The sequence below is a fragment of the Triturus cristatus genome, chromosome 10 (assembly GCF_964204655.1).
Source record: "Triturus cristatus chromosome 10, aTriCri1.1, whole genome shotgun sequence".
Taxonomy (NCBI): domain Eukaryota; kingdom Metazoa; phylum Chordata; class Amphibia; order Caudata; family Salamandridae; genus Triturus; species Triturus cristatus.
The window spans coordinates 1,150,814,793-1,150,833,260 of NC_140593.1; the positions used below are offsets into that span (position 1 = coordinate 1,150,814,793).

Genomic DNA, 18,468 nt, shown 5'->3' on the forward strand with positions numbered 1-18,468 from the left:
GTGCTGTACAGGTGCTTCAAAAATAGTGTCACGCTGCAGTCGCTGCTGTCCTCTGTGCTACTCAAGGTCACAACTTTTCTTTGTTTCTATAGTTTCCTGTGTTCATCAGTGCGCAATGTACTGGGCAAGCTTCTGGTTAACTGACAAAATATCGCCTATAAAATATCACCATACCAAAATATCGGGACTAAAAAATCAATGACAAAAATATCATCATCCTCCTATATTTATAATGGTAGGTACAAAAATATTGAAAAAAAATATTGTTGTATTAAACATCGTTTTTTAAATCTATATTGATTTAAATATTAAGGGGCCTATTACAATCTCGGTCATAAAGCCTTCGACCTTAGGTCGGAGGCTTTACAACCGAGATCGTCGGTTCTAGTTCCGACCGGCTGTATTACAATACAGCCGGTCGGAACTGAAACCGGCCAGTCATTCCGGATGGCTTCCAACGGGCTGCCGTCGGCCAGTCAGAACTCTCCCATAATCCATATGGATGGCGTTTTACGCCATCCGGATTACGATGCACGGTTTTCGGCAGGCTTTCTATGCCGGGCTTTCCAACATGGAAAGCCTCTTGCAATGCATGTTTGGGGGCCCCTAGAAGGGCCCCCTTTTGTTTTTGGCCTCCAGTTGGAGGCCAAGGGTGCCCCCTTGGATTAATACAACCTCCTATTTCCATACGGGAGCTTGTGCTACGGCCGGTTTATGGCAGTAACACATGCTCCCATAGGGAAATGTGGGAAAGCGACCACACCATATTTAGTCATTTATTTATTTGAGGTTTTATATAGCACAATCATAACCCTTTGAGGTATCAGAGCGCTTTACAGGGATAAACACGTTGCATACAGTATAGGCATAGGCAAAATACAAGGATGGGGTTAGGGAATTGACTACAGTAGGATAAAAGTCAGAGCTACATACAATAAACAGTACAGTACCAAATCAGTGAGCGACATGTCAGCAATAAAAACATAATTAGGCAGAGGTCGGTCGGTCCCGTTACCATCACGGTGTCAGTCGGAAGAAACTCCGACCGACGTTGTAATAAGCCCCTAAATAATAAGTATATTGAAAAGCAACATTAATTTAATAAAAATACAATAGATTTAAAATAAATATATTTCAACAAATATAACAAATATACCTTTAAAAAAAGTTAAAGACACATATATATTAATCTATATTTACACATAAAACTAACGTCCCAACTTCACCCACGAAAAAGGGAGCACGCACACGAGGATCCGTACATTGGCTGATTTAATGAAATGTGGTCACTCCGGAGCCGGCAGTAAAATCACTGAGACGTGTTTCGGCTGCGCAAAGCCGTTCTCAATCAATGAATCGCTATGTTACAATCAGCTTTAAAAACCCCACCATTCATGGAAATAGAAATGGTACTTTCTCCGATTGATAAAACATTTACAGGCAGGAACAAATAAGCATATACATTAAAACCGTGCGCGCTGAACCTGTTAGGTACTGTACAAATATTTATACCAATCAATGGCCCAACTGACCTATGAGTATATTGTATGTACTGTTCACGCTACATGGAATCAAAACTTAAAACCTGCAAGCATTCAATATCCAATTGGTATATAAATGTGTCAATGGAGTAATTATGTTTGGGGCATTCAAACATTGTTAAAAAGTTATGTTCAAAGGATCGCCCTTCTCCAACTGGATATTCCTATCACGTGCAGCAGTTCACGTAAACTCTTATTGCAGATTGCTCAACATCCCGCATAGTGTAAACACAATGCGTAAGTCCTGCTTTATATACTGCTGTACACATTAACACAACCTCCCACTTCCCTAAGGGAGGTTGTGCTATGGCTGATTTACGGCAGCAACACATACTCCCATAGGGAAATGTGGGAATGCGACCGCACCATAATTAGGCAGAGGTCAGTCGGTCCCGTTTCCATCACGGTGTCGATCGGAGGAAACTCCGACCGACATTGTAATAAGCCCTAAATATTAAGTTTATTAAAAAGCAACATTAATTTTATAAAAATACAATAGATTTAAAATATAGTTCAAATATATAACAAATACACCTCTTAAAAAAGTTAAATACAAATATATATTAATATATATTTACATATATCTGGGTAAAAAACTAATTAAACGAATAATTGTAATTTATATTATAATTTCAGAATGGTTTAAATAAAGCAATAATATGTAATATTATAACAAACAACTATTAACAAATATATATATATACATACATATATATGCCAATAACATAAATTATTTTTAAAACAAACCAGTTAAAATAAAATGAAAATGTAAACAACATACATTTCTTACAATTTTATAAAAACATTTTACATATTAAAAACACTAATAATTATAAGTATTATAATTTTAAACAAACAAAAACATAATAATATAAAGTGTAACAATCTAAAATAAATTATATACTTTTACATTTAATACATATACTATTCCCACTACAATTTATACAAAAGTAAGCAAATTCTTCTACTGAAGATATATAAACTTTACTACTCCCACTTCACGCAATGCAACAGTTGGAAAACTGTTACATCACAAAGGAATAAAATGTACTATTCCCTCTCCAGTCAATACGGCAGTAGGGAAAATGTTGGATTGCGTAGAGGTCAAATTTACTATTCCCACTCCAGTCAGTAGAGCACTAGGGAAAATGTTGGATTGCGGAGGGGTGAAATTTACTATTCCCACTCCAATGAGTGCCACAGTAGGGAAAGTGTTGGTTCGCGTAGAGGTAAAATATACTATTCCCACTCCACTCTGTACAACAGTAGGGAAACTGTCGGATTACGGAGGGGTTATATTTACTATTCCAACTCCAATAAGTGCAACAGTAGGGAAAGTGTTGGATTGCGGATGGGTAAAGTTTACTGTTCCCCCTCCAGTCAGTGCAACATTAGAAACAAACAAATTCTCTTAAACACAATAAAATAATTGCAAAAACATAGTAAACAAATAAAAATATAAATAAGTAAGAAAATACAAATATTTCATATTAAAAAATAAATGAAATACATACATATGGCAATGTAAAATACATATTTATCGATAAACGAATTACCATTAGTTACAAATTAATTATGAATTAATTATAATTAATTTACTTCCCATCCTTTACCCCTATAAACCCCATAACTGGCACCTAAAGTTAAAAATGATTTTTTTCTTAAAAATGTCCACAATTAGCATAATTAATTATCAATTAAATATTTAATATTAAATATTTAGAATGAATTTACTTCCCACCCTGTATCTCTATAAATTACCTGCACCTACAATTAAAAAAATTATTTACACAATTAACATGATTACTTATCAATTAAATAAAATAGTAATTCACAACTAATTATTAATTCATTACATTTATATTACTTTCCACTCTGTAGCCCTATAAACCCCACAACCCACGCCTAAAATTAAAATAAGAAAAAAATTAATTGCACAATTAACATAATTGATTGCCAATTAAATAAAGAATATTAAGAATAAACAAATTGATTATTTACTATAGATAAATTACTGCCCACCCTGTACCCATTTAAACCCACAATCCGCTACAGTACTAAAAACCACAAAAAATAATGAAATTACATTTCATAACTACTAAACAATTTACCAACTATATTAGAAAACATAAACAATAATTAAACACAAAATTCACATCATATACATTTCATATATATATATATACATATTAAATTACATATGAATAATTCAAAAACGATATTATAAAAAACAATATTTTTGTAAACTATATTAATGACTGATATTTTAAAAATCAATATTAATTACCTTAAAACCGATATTCTTGACATCAATATTCTTGCAGATGATATATCCATGTCACAATATTTAGAGACAATATTTTGGTATGACAATATTTTAACTTCGATATATTGTCTGAATGGCAATGCTTAACAGTGGATATGCTATAAGGACCTGCACATCGTAAAGTATGCACTGTAATACGATAGATTATTATTCACAATTGTATTGGGTGCTCGCAAATCACCACATACTCATCCACCTAGAGTAATGGTCATCTCAAAGAATAGAAAATTCCCAAGATGTTACAATTCATAAAACAGGCGATGCAGCACACCACAATAGTCCCATACACCCCACAAGCCAATAATATTTCCGGGTGTAGTCCGTTAGTTGTAAATGTTGTTCAAAGCACAAAACCAATATCCGTTTTTGATATCACTGGATATATAGTATTTATTCTGTGGAAATCAAATCGGTATCCATATTTTCACAGCGCAGCCGACGCGCGTTTCGCCCAACGGGCTTTCTCAAGGCTGCATATGTACAAAAGAAAAGAAAAACATAGTATCTAATCACCTGTACAAACAAATATATCACCAATATTGTCGACTGAATTATGTATATACATCAACGTAATTTAGTTGAGAATGCAAACCTAATCAACAGTCTATCACATAATTCAATAAAATCAAACCAAGGCTCCAGGGGAAAGTACCCTCAAAAACAGAGTGCTCCCCTAGAGTGGGTAATTTGTAGAGAGATACGTCCCGAAAGGTTCCCCAGATGGCAAGAACGTGCATGTGAAGAACACCAATGGGTAACTGGAGCTTGTCTCTTTAAGTTACCCAATCAAACATGTGTATATCACCATTGTGAATGTGAGTGGTAATGGGGGTGCCCATGTGGGATATTCCATCAGCTCAAAAAGAAATAGAAAATGGGGCACATGCTAGTAGAGTGCTCAAAGTAAATAACTCAGAGGTGATATAGTCTCACCTTATAAAATTCCACGTCTCGTTCACAAAATAGTAAGTGAGGTTTGTAAAGTCTGTAAAACAAATTACCGAACCAGATCAACGCACTGATACTAGACTATCACGATATCTGACACAGCGTTTGTCCATACGTTAGGTATTGCTTACCTAATATTGACAGAATCGTCCCGTGTAATGTTAAGGAATTGTCTTAGATAGGACACTGTCCACGTTTAGTGCAATTATGATATTGTTCAAGCAATCAGAAGGACCAGGATCCGTCCCCTCTGAAACAGATATGTAACACAAATAAGTAATCACTGCCTAATTCCGTATGTGTATTAACCGCAACAAAGCCATTCGCGCGTGTGAATCTAGGATTTAATATTCCAAACCCGAAATTAGCGTTATAACAACACGTTACTGTAACGTCTGTAATGTAAATTCGTTCAACATAAATCGTATCCATTCACATCCTTTAATCAGCATTATGTACAGCTAACCCGGCCTGTTTGTCAAGACATTAAATGGTATCGTTCCTATAACTCCAGTCTATGTTATCGCAAGTTCGTTCCCAACAATAGCAACTTCCCCGGATGGATGTAAAAACAATCCATCCGACGCACTTGCCGAGGCCAAAGTCGCGCTATAACTCGCTTATAAACAAAACTCATTTCCACAACAACCCCATGTAACACTTACCATTACTACAGTCACTCGTACTCTCACTGTAAATCGGCGTTTCGAATCCGTATGCCTCCCGCCATTGCCGAAAATAAGCACAGCGCGTGAGGTCATGGAAATGAAAAGTGGACTGCAAAATTAGGTAGTCAGAGTTCACTATCCTAGACTAGCGGCCATATTGGAGAGATCCAATATGTATGTTAAAGGCAAGTATGTCATGTTTCTAGGCAAGTAATGCCTATTCAAATAAAAAAATGATTATAAATAGTCATAAATCAACTCTTTTTCACCGAAACACAACTAAATTGTATATCCCTAGTGATGTTAGGTGGACCAGGAGTCCTGATGTAAAGTGATGTAAATTAGTAAAATAGCCATAGATAGGACAGATAGCAGCAGGTCATATAGAATGAGAATCCTGGAGCCACAACATATGTCAAAATGCATCTGTAACGCAATCAGTCCCAATAAAATTATGTCACATCCTTAGTACATGTAAATTCAAAGACATTGATCATTAGGCACAGCAGCAGTCAAATTATTTCCCAGAACAGACAATCATAGTTATTCCACATTGTACATTGAACATTGACTTATAAAAATTCAAACAGCTCCTTATCAATGTTAATCCCGTGTTCCACTGCTCTCAGAGAGATGATCCATTTACATTCATTCTGTCTTAAGACACTCACTCTATTGCCACCTCTCTGATGTGGCAATATTACCTCAAGACCATGAAACGTTATCCTAATCAATTCTGTGTGATTATGCAAAGTGTTGAAATGTGAGGCCAACGGATACTGGGTATTATTGTTTCTGATGGCCCTTATATGCTCTTGTATCCGTTCCTTAAGTGGTCTGATTGTACTACCCACATAAATCTTCCCACATATACAGATAATGCAGTAAATTACAAATTTAGTGTTGCAATTGATAAACCCATTGACTGAATGGATTTTTTCAGAATTGTATTTAAACGTAGTGGTCCTATTCAGCGCAAAGGGGCAGACATTACAAGTCCCACATTTAAAAAACCCCTTTGGTTTAACTGGTAGCCAAGTGGTTTGGTCCATTTTTCGTACAAAACTGGGGCATAAGGTTTGTCTCAGAGTATTGCCCCTGGCAAATGTGATATTTGGTCTAGACCCCACCGCCTCTAAGATCTTTACATCACCTGTTAGTAAATGCCAATGTCTTTTCAGAATTTTAAATATTTCGGGACTGGCATTTGAGTACGGTGTGATGAACCTGATGGTTCTTGTGTCACATGGCCTTTTGTTAGTTTTGATGCGGCCCTTCAGCAAATCAGTTCTTTTCATGCTATTTACACTATTGCGTGCCTTGCGAATGTCAAATACTTTATACCCTCTTGCCAAAAATCGTTGTTCAACTGTATTTAGTTCCTGCTCCAATGTTTGTGTATCGCTGCAATTTCTTTTTGTGCGGATCATCTCTCCCAAAGGGATTGCTTTGATTTGTGATGGTGGGTGTGCACTAGTGGCATGCAGGACTGCATTGCATGCCGTATCCTTTCTGTATGGACGTGATATTAGTTTATTCTTGTCCACTATGATTGTGATGTCTAGAAAATTAATGTGTGTGGTACTTTCTGTTTTGGTAAATGTTAAGTTAAACGGATTATTGTTTAAATAATCAAAAAATTCATCTAACATTGTTTTTGTGCCTGACCAAAACATAAGTATGTCGTCTATATAACGGCCTAAGAAAAGGACATTATCCGTTAATAGACTTGGGCCCTTCTTCCAAATATGATTGAGCTCAAAGTAGCCCATAAAGAGATTGGCAAATGAGGGCGAAAATTTGGCCCCCATTGCCACACCTCTAATTTGTCGGTACCAAACATCATTATGAATAAAAATGTTGTTTTTTAACACTAATTCTGTTAATTCCAGTAGCATCACCGTGTGTTCCAAGTATTGTATGGACCTAGATTCCAGAAAATATTGTACTGCCAGGATTCCCATGTCCATAGGTATACTTGTGTAGAGGGAACACACATCCAAAGTCACAAGATAGTGTCCCTCTACCCAGTCTACATCCGAAATCTTGCTTAACACCTCTGTGGTATCCTTTATGAACGATGGCAAATTAATTACCAATGGTTGTAAATATGAATCAATGTATTCTGAAATACGTTCCGTTGGAGATCCGATTCCCGAGATGATTGGCCTGCCCGGGGGAAAGGGAACATTTTTATGTATTTTGGGTAAGACGTACATGCACGGTATGGTTGGTGTATCATTGAAAAGATATTTAAATTCAATATCTGTAATCAAACATTTGTCTTTCCAAAACCGTAACGTGTTGCATATGAGTTCTTTGGTGGTATGAAGTGGATTATGATCCAAACGTTGGTATGTCATGTCATCGTTTAATTGTCTGGCTATTTCAGCCATGTAGTCAGATTTGTTCATGAGTACCACATTGCCTCCCTTGTCAGCCTCCCGGATGACAAGGGAGGAATCGTTCCTCAGATTGAACAAGGCCTGTTTTTCCTCCCATGATATGTTGGTTGGGTAATGTATTTTCTTTAAAAGATATTTGTCTTCTAATTTGTATAGATCCCTGAAGACATTCTGCTGGAATCTATCTATCAAATTATGACTTGGCATTTGTGGTGTAAATCTGGATTTATGTCTTAGCCCACTGTCTGAGCTAGCAAATGTATCCAAGTCTAGGTCCATTGCTACGTCTTGTAATGATGGAGTCCTGTCACTATCATCCATTGAAAGTAATAATTGAACATCCCTGATGTCCCTGATTGAAGGTAAATTCTCTGAGTCAGTGGCGATGTCAATGGTGCTGCCCAGTTGTTGTTTATCTTGAAAGTATTTCAACAGTTTAATCTTTCTGACAAATTTAAAACAACTTACATGCAGCGACGTAAAGTCTGGAACAGTACTGGGACAGAAACTCAGTCCTTTGCTCTAATTTGTTTTACAGACTTTACAAACCTCACTTACTATTTTGTGAACGAGACGTGGAATTTTATAAGGTGAGACTATATCACCTCTGAGTTATTTACTTTGAGCACTCTACTAGCATGTGCCCCATTTTCTATTTCTTTTTGAGCTGATGGAATATCCCACATGGGCACCCCCATTACCACTCACATTCACAATGGTGATATACACATGTTTGATTGGGTAACTTAAAGAGACAAGCTCCAGTTACCCATTGGTGTTCTTCACATGCACGTTCTTGCCATCTGGGGAACCTTTCGGGACGTATCTCTCTACAAATTACCCACTCTAGGGGAGCACTCTGTTTTTGAGGGTACTTTCCCCTGGAGCCTTGGTTTGATTTTATTGAATTATGTGATAGACTGTTGATTAGGTTTGCATTCTCAACTAAATTACGTTGATGTATATACATAATTCAGTCGACAATATTGGTGATATATTTGTTTGTACAGGTGATTAGATACTATGTTTTTCTTTTCTTTTGTACATATGCAGCCTTGAGAAAGCCCGTTGGGCGAAACGCGCGTCGGCTGCGCTGTGAAAATATGGATACCGATTTGATTTCCACAGAATAAATACTATATATCCAGTGATATCAAAAACGGATATTGGTTTTGTGCTTTGAACAACATTTACAACTAACGGACTACACCCGGAAATATATTGTCTGAATAGCGAATCTTCTAGGCTGCTGTGTGCATGCACGTACTTTCAGAGCTTAAACACTGTCCTGTGTTCTGATCGTGTACTTATGGATACTGGGGTTTGAACACTTAGCTCATTGAAGCCCATGACAGGTAATGGACACAGGCCAAAATTCACACAGGTTAATTTTGAGTGATTGCAACTGGCTCAAATCTTCCGCACAAATTGAGCGAGGCTCTTGGAGTTTTTGCAGTAGAAGTGGGAAAACAGCATGACCAAAGGGTGTGGTGAAGGGAGCAACATGCACAAAAATATCACAAAAAACGTTTTCTCAGGTTATTCCACCCTAAATGCCTTATGAGCAAACTCTGGCATGAGGCCTTGCTCGAACATCATATCCCCCAGGTGAGTTTGAGTTTAGTTCTAACATGGCAGTGTGAATAAGGGCACAGGATGTCTAAACTGAGCCCTATGTCTGCTTTTTAAGGTACACACATGCACTCCCTTTAACCTCATGCTATTTAAGGTATACAGATGCACTCCCTTTAGACTCAAGCTTTTTAACGTACACACATGCACTCCCTTTAGACTCATGCTTTTTAAGGTACACACATGCACTCCCTTTAAACTCATGCTTTTTAAGATATACACATGCACGCCCTTTCGACTCATGCTTGACATAAGTCATCGTGAACATACACCACAGTAACATATTCATGATTTCTTTAGTGACATATGGCCACGCATTTCAACATACATGATGTAAAACTGGACACATTTGTGAGATTTCTCAACCTTGTTGAACAGCTTTTGTCTGATCCTGAATGTACATTGGGTGCCCGGAAAAGTGCAGACGGTTCCTTCCTCTGTGTTGTGACGAAAGGTACTTGCATGTGTACCTAGGGGAGTAGAATGTCTCAAGTAGGACACCGTCTTATAGCCCCCATCTGGCTTGTGAGGTCATCAGCAAGGCATTCAGGAATGCTGATGAGATTTTCAGAGAACCAGTCAGGGTAGCAGTGATGAGAGGATGTACCTCACTTTCCTCCGTTGGGGCTATATTATCCAGAACGGCGATAACATTATTGCCGGTTTAGCGGCAGGAAACTGCTGCTAAAGCGGTGATAAGGGGCTTGATAATATGCCCTTGAGAATTCCAGTAGAAGCCCAGGTTTGATGTCCTTTACACCAGAACCTGGGCTTCTATTGGAATTTACAAATTTTGAGAAAAAGCAGCTAGGTTATAAGTGAATGCACTGCCTAGACATGTCACTGTACAGTAATGAGAGTATTGCCCACCTCAAATGGCCAGCTGCTTAAACGACCATAAATAAAACATATGTTCCCACAAAGCTAAATTCACTGTGTCAATACAGTTAGAAGCTGATCGTAGAGTCCACACAAGACTTGTGAGATTCAAGTATTCTTTATTTCGCAATTCGGTACAACCATATTCACAGCCAACGCGTTTCGCCCAAGCATGAAACCGTTTCAACACGACGGCAATCACGGCATTACAGGCCCCCCTTGGATAGGATTTGACACACGTTATCCAAAATTGGATTAACCAGGATTTCTTGGAACTCGCAGTTCCTAACGTACATCGTTATACGTAGCTTCATTGCTCCCATGCTATTAATTGGCAAGATTATATCTACATCAGATACCCCCTAATTTTCCCGTAAAACCACTGTGCATCATCGTTTTACACTTTCTGCCTTGAAGAAGCCCATGCTTGGGCGAAACGCGTTGGCTGTGAATATGGTTGTACCGAATTGCGAAATAAAGAATACTTGAATATCACAAGTCTTGTGTGGACTCTACGATCAGCTTCTAACTGTATTGACACAGTGAATTTAGCTTTGTGTTGCCTCTCATACCTTTGTGAACTTCTATTGGAATTCTCAAGGGCATATTATCAAGCCCCTTATCGTCGCTGTAGCGGCAGTTTCCTGCCGCTCAACTGGCGATATTTTTATCGCCGTTCTTGATAATACGGCCCAAAGTGTTTCCAGAGATAACTCTTGAAATAAAGAAGAGCGTACTCTACTTCTACACGTGTGAATTTCATCTCTACACTCAAGCCTTGTGAAAAGGTTGCTGCTTTCTGTTCATGCAGGTAGGAAGTGAAAAGGTAGGCGTGCAATGCTCAAACATTAAGCTTGGAGGCAAAGGACTTCTGCGTAAAAGACACATACATTTGCTATGATTTCTTTCCATGAATTAGTCCATTTTACTCCTCCAGAAATCTTTTTTTAAACTTCTCTTTACTCCTTTTACAAACAGTCGTGAGCATTTGGAACAACAGGCAGAAGTCAGTGACACACAGGTGCAGGTTCAACCTCAGTTGGATCAAATTGTTGTTTAATTCTACCAGCTTGTCTCGATACAGTCTCACAATTTCAAGCTGAGATTCTCATGTAGTTATGGGAGCAAGAAAATGGTTTGACAGTTTCCCCCTAATTTCTAAGGATTCCCCAGGCAGACCTAGCTTTTATAGGTGTACTCTTCTGCCGGGGTGCAATAGTCCATGGCTCGAACCCACTCTGACAACTCCAGAGCACTTGTCGCCCACCAGTGGCTGGAAATGTTCCTCTTTGTTACCAAATAGAACATTTGTAACAATAGCTTATCTCCAAGTGATCTGTCCCAATCAGATTGTGTGCCCAAGGTGACTCTTTTGGGGTCATGTGCCATCGTGATGCCAAATAGAATGAATCTGTGACCAATGTACTTGAATTTTTGGGCAATCCTATCTCATATGCCAAAATGTACCTGTTATCTTATAACATTCTATGCAGCGGAAGTGAGTTGCTGTCCCCATCTTAGGCAGTCTGTTGGGCAATAGAATAGACTCGATGAAATTATTTGCACTGGATAAGGAGAAATGTAGTTGAAATCTCTGACACTTTGGTGATCATCTTGGCATCAAGCCAGCCATCATTTTTAGAAATGCCAGATCCATGGACCATCTATCCTTCATAATTTTAAGGGGATTTGGTGTATTGACTTCCAATCCCTGATATAGTCTGGAGATCCCAATTTTATCTAAAGTTTTCCACAACAAGTTTTGTTTTTAGGAGCTGTGTGCCCCTCTGCCAATCGGTGAAAGACATTTGCTTCTCCCTACCCCTAAATCTACGAAGAGGCACCAGGGTTGTAGCTATGAGATTGTCCACCAGTGAGGGGCCAGCTCTGGAGCTGAAGTGCAAGATCTCAATGGGAAGATGTAACTACGGGATGTGCCCTGAGCTCAGAGACCTTTTCTTATAGCATGCTGCTGGTAGGAGGGTCTCATTTAATGTCCGGAGAAAGTGGTCTAACTTGTCTCTGTTAGTTTGACATTGTTGTTTAACCTAGGAGGAGCCACTCATACTTCATGCAATGGTAAACATATTGTTTCTGCCTTCCCTGTAAAATTTTAAGGCTCTTGTGTGTTGTTTACCAATGGATGTGTTTCATGCTATGTATGAGTGTTGTGGTACCTGTGTGTTGGTGTGGAAATGTAGAAGACGCAATGTTCTGTGGATATTCCACAGCTGCGACATGCACATTAGAGAGAGAACCAGAGCAGTATAGGCATTGAGCCTTCCTCCTGGCATCAACGGGTGTGGGTATAGGTGTATGCTGCAGCCGGAGAGTGAGATCCCGCAGCAGGAGGCCTAACAAGCCAGGGGCGGTGGTTTCACAGAGCAGAGGCTTCCACCACAGTATCTTCTGTGGCCATAGGGCTAAGCCCTCCATCAGCGGGAGGCGCAGCAGTGGTAGGCCGGCCAGGTTTATCAAGGGTGGTGCAAAGTTCAGAGGAAGAACAAGGAAGGTCATGGCAGAGACTAGGGGGAACAGGGTGGCATTCACAAAACAGATGATGGACAAGGGACTGCATGGGGTAATCTTACAGAGAAAATTTGCTAAAAGTGACTTCTATTGGATACGGCTGTGGTGGCTATACTAAATAAAGGGGGTTGGTTAAGTAGCACAATGTTTATAGATTGAGCAAAAGAAAGAACCCGAGAACAGCTGGTAAGGAGGCCATCTAAAGATAGTTTGTTTCAGTGTGCAATTGAGACCATGTGTGGGTTGAGCATGAAGCATCTAATGGCCTTCAAATGTCTAATGTGAGTATTTATAAATAGACCGATAAAAGCTACTGATTTTGGCTTAACTGACGAGTCATTTTAGGGTAAATGAGGGTAAATTTTGTGTTTTCTGAAAATGTTTATAAACAGTGAAGGATGATGGGGCAGTGGCTTTTGCCGAGCAGAGAGCAGCCATGTGTGGGTGTGCCACAGTTGCAGAAAAGTGTTCATCTATTAGGCCTAAATTTATAAGAATTTTGGGTCTGATTCATTGGAGATTGTTGTTGCAACTGAGGTGAGCTTGCAGCAAGAAAGGGGCACGACAGGTCCTAAAGACAGGAGGGTGGAAGATAGATATCTCTGTTGTTGTGGGTCCAGACTGATTTACATATAGCTGGGTCCAATGTGAGGTGCCATGGTGGGCGAAAGAATATGGATTGGGATGCGGTTCGGAGTGATTGCCATTGGTTGAGATTAATTCAAGTATTCCATGCATCACCTTGTTTTTTGGTGCAATGTGTGTTAAAGGTAAAACACAAAGGGCCTGATTTACATAGTGTAATGAAGATGCAGGAATCACGAATAATAGTAATATCCTTTTAATAAGTCGAAGAGCTGACCAGCATACAAACAGTTCTTCTCAATCCCAGTAACTGTCTGCGCTACTCAAAAGATACATTCTGTTATGACACAACACATTCCAATAAGAACACTTAACTATCATCATACAGAATTAAGAACAAGGAAACACACTAAGAATGTAAACACAACACATCCCCCTTTCTCCAAAACGAAAAAAAAACAAAAGCAAAAATAAAAACAAATAAAAATAAATAATCATAAATACAAACTAAAAAAAAACTAGAATTGCTAATGGTTAACACCATACATAATATCTAATGGTTATGAACATTTAAGCGATACTAAACCTACTTATTGGTAACAATGTAATCTTTTAACCAAGAAGGCACCACCCTCTTCCTTGACGAACGACGATGAGAATCTGATTCATCATTCGAAGAAGAGGAGTAAGAAGCAGCAAAATCCGAGGATACAGGGTCTTGTGAAGAAACCCCAGTACTTGCATTAGAATCTGACATGGTAGCATTTGAACAATTGTCAGGAGTATAGGTAGAAGGAACTTCCCTAGAAATATTAACATCAAAATCATCAGGCATCCAATTATTATGAGCAAGGTTATTCTGGCACTTGGCAACTCTGGTTAAATTCCAAACCCTACCATCAGTAACCCTTACAAAATTCAGTAGAACTTCAATTACTTTAATAGGTTCTGAAAATTCAGAAACACCCTTTTGAACCTTGTATGGTCTTTTTATACGTACTCAATTAACAACTTCTTTAGTACTGTGTTTCATGTCATAGTAAGTTTTGTTTTTATCATGCACAAGTTCCATACGTGCACTCACCTCTTCCCTGGACCAAGGTTGAACCTTATTTGAAAATAACCACGTGGGAATGGCTTTAGACCTAGGATTTCTCCCTTTCATAAGTATAAAGGGGGAGAATCCAGTAGACTCATTTACAGTAATTCGATAACTCCACACTGTTTTTCCCCACTTGAGTTGGCCAATCGAGATTACCATTCAATAATAATTGAATGGTGTTTTTTAGAACCCTATTGAATCTTTCCACCATTCCATTGCCACTAGGGTTATAGAGTGAAGTAGTTTTATGTGTAATACCTAATTTTTTGAAATACATGGTAGCTTTTAAAGATAGAAACTGTACCCCATTATCAGTAAGAACATATGAAGGAATACCCTCAGTTACAAATGCTTCGTCCAAAAATAGTAGAACCGAATCCGTATCTGCACTTTCAACAATTTTAACAACTGGCCACCTAGAAAATAGGTCAATGAGGACAAGTAGATAACAATGAGAACCATCCCTTTTACTAATAGGTCCCATGATGTCAATTGCAATGCATTCCCACGGGTTTTTAGGAATGAAACCTTTAGCCATTGGAGGACGGAAGGTTTGCAAGATTTTATCCGAAGAGGAACAAAGAGTGCAATTTCTTACTACTCTCTCAATTTGGGAATCAAAGCCTGGCCACCAAAACAATCTTTTAACCAATGACTTAGTCCTTACAATTCCTGGATGACCCTCGTGACATAAATCCACAATTCCTTCTCGTAAATTTCCTGGAGGAATTATTCTCTCACCCCTCAGAAGAGACTTATGAGAAATGGATAACTCAGACCTAACCTCCCAATACGGTCTATAATTTGCATTCAATAATTTTTTATCCTTGGGCCAGCCATTAATAATAAAGGAAATCACAGCTTGGAGAATGTTGTCTTCCGAATATTCCTTGTCCCACTCTTCTCTATTAAATGCAGGAAAACCCTGATCTTGTACAAAGGCAATATGTAATTCATTCCATTCACTGTTTTCACATTGTTCCAACATCAAAGGCATTCTTGATAGAAAATCTGCAACCACATTACTTTTACCCGGTACGTAAACAACTTTATATAAAAAAATGTGCATTCTCATAGAGATTCTAGCTAATCTTGCTGAAGCAGTGATAGCACCTTCTGTAGTTAAAATCTTAACCAGAGGCTTGTGGTCACAGCGAAGAACGCATGGTTTCCCCTAAATAAAAGATTTGAAATGCTCTAACGCCCATGCACACGCTAACGCTTCTCTTTCTATTATTGGATACTTCTCCTCACAAGGTGACAATGACCTGGATGCGTAAGCTATAATATTTTCTTTGCCTTGGTTGGTAACTTGTGATAAAACTGCACCAAGACCCTTGTTACTAGCATCCGTGGTAACTACACTATTTAATGAGGGATCAAAACTATGAAGTGCAGTTGCTTTCGCTATAGCTTCTTTAATGACTTTAAAATCCGTGTCACAATCTTGTGACCACACAAAGCTACTGGTTTTTTTTAACAGTTGACAAATATTGTATGTTTTTGTGGCAAAATTTGACACGTATTTTGAACAAAACTCTGCCATGCCTAAAAAGGATCTAACATCATCCTTACTAGACGGTGTAGGGGCTTCAAAAATAGCAGAAACTAAAGAAGGTTTGGGTTTCACCCCCTCTTCATCAATAATATGACCCAAATAGGTTACACTTTTTTGTGCAAATTTGCATTTCGAATGCTCAACGGTAAGACCATTACTTTGCAATATGCTTAGCACTTTTTTTAGCCTAGCCATATGTTTTTCCTCATCACAGCCAAAAACAAGAATATCATCTTGAAAAAACATAACGCCTTACTCCTCCTTGAAAAGATGGTACATCAACCGCTGAAAAACCGCGGCGGCTGAAGCCAACCCGAAAGGCATGCGTTTATATTGAAAACACCCAAAAGGGGTGATAAAAGATGTAAATTTCATAGATTCTGGGGACAAGGAGATCTGATGATACACAGATGACAGATCTATGGTCGAAAACCATTTTGCATTGTTTAGATTAGAAACCATTTCATTAATTTATGGTAACGGAAACCTGTCCACAACAATATTGTTGTTCAGGTACCTTTTGTGTGAGTTTATGATTGTTTGCTATTCACATTGCTATTCATTTTATGGTTGGAGACGTCTCACTCATAAAGATACGACTCCTAAATCCCTTTGTGAATAACAAACAATTGTAAACTCAAACAAAGGTGTGAGTTTACCTTTGTTAATCAGGCCCTAATGGTTTTGTGTGCTCTATTCAACTATGCGCCCCTCTTTACCATGCACCCCTTGTTATTTTCTGCTTCATCATTTTGCATTTTTGGTGTTGGAAGAAAAATATATAGAAGGGAGAAAACATCTGAAGGCAAAGGTGAAGATAATGAGGTATCCCGTATGGCAGCGGCTCAGTTTCACAATAAGAAGCATGCAGGTGGTAAATGCAAGAGAAGGGAGAATGATAAAGGGTATACGTTACTTGTGGCAGCAGTGTTATGAAACACATATATCCCACTGGAGGTCTTACTGATCCATTGAGGTGAGAAAAATCTGGTGCAAAACACAGGCTTACGGTTTATGAAAAGCATTAAGAGAGATTTGAGAAGGATAATGGCTTCAAAGCCAAGTGCAAAGGGGAGTTGGGTGGTGCTGGTGCCTCGGAAAGTATGGAGAGAAGGTTTAAGACCAAAAGAGATAAACAGGGGTAGGAAACCCATTAGCCTAAAGATGAGATCTTTATTCAACAAGGCTGCTTCAGGAGAATTAACTATAAGCATAATCAGTTTAATTTCTTTACGCATGTTGGGATTCATCTTTGATTCTTGGGCAACTAACTTTATTTGTGAGGCATTCGGAAACAGGTCTCTCTCGAGCCAGGTCTTCTGCAGGGTCCAGTCCTCTGTGATTCGCTGGGCTCTCTTGTGTCCGGAGTACTTCTCCGATTTGTATTTCTGATGTGGGAGTAATAAAGTCAACTTTTAAAATATCGACTACATTAAAGTTGAGCTCAAATTGTCAAAGTAATAATGTAGTGTCTTTCATTATTACCTGTAACAATTACAAAAATATTGAATTTTAAATTTGTTTTTATTATATGCATTCTGTAATTTAATTAGCTATTCCCTAAAAACTTTTTAGTGACCCTAACACTTCTCACCTCTGAACCTTTAAAACCGAGTAGTACCCTGAACCCAAATAAATCCTTACTACTCCTCAATGCTACCCTTGTCTGACCCCTAAAATTCCCTCTCTTTTAATTATACTAATTTATTAATCCTAGCTACTCCTTAATGCCACTCTTCTCTGAGCCCCCCAAAAAACCCTACTTCCCCTTTACATAAACAGAAGCAGACATATGACCATTTGCCATTAACTCGTTCCCTGCGTGCGTCGGCCAACGGCCGTCGCGAGCACTACCTGGCTAGTGCTGCACACGTCCGTTGGCCGACGCGGCCCCGCCCACTCATTAAAAGTCCCGTAACGCGGCGGAATTCGCGCCGCGGTTAACGTGTTAAGAAAGCAGGTTCAGTCCCTGGGTGCCAGCAGGAGTCAGAAGTCCTTGAGTCTGTTAGTGAGTTATTCAAGCGGGAGTCAGTAGTCAAGAGCCTTCTTTGCGTCCAGGATTGTTCTCAAATCTCTTTGCCTTGTGCAGAGATTATAAGTGTGAGTCAAGAGTTCCATAAAGAGGCCCTCTTGCCCAATGAAAAGAGGACACATCATCCTTACATCCCTGTCCCTTCCCTCCCAAAGATCATCTTGGGACCTTTCAAAATGACAGCTTCAAGTTGTCATACGTCACAGTTCTATGACTGCTCTAATCCCAACCCAACTGACCCTGTCAAAATGGTTTCTTCCTGT

The 18,468-nt window shown here is 38.8% G+C and overlaps 1 long non-coding RNA gene across 4 annotated transcripts in view; it reads left to right on the plus strand.

Moving 5' to 3' along the window:
* LOC146796791 (uncharacterized) overlaps positions 1-18,468 on the plus strand; it is a 280,965-nt gene that overhangs the window by 250,293 nt on the left and 12,204 nt on the right. For 2 of the 4 annotated variants that reach the window (XR_014969955.1, XR_014969956.1), the window contains exons 3-4: positions 8,427-8,478; positions 8,942-9,096. This is a non-coding gene — a long non-coding RNA (uncharacterized LOC146796791). Of the gene's footprint in view, positions 1-8,426; positions 8,479-8,941; positions 9,097-18,468 lie in introns of those variants that run through there. The other 2 variants (XR_014969953.1, XR_014969954.1) reach the window with 1 other exon arrangement.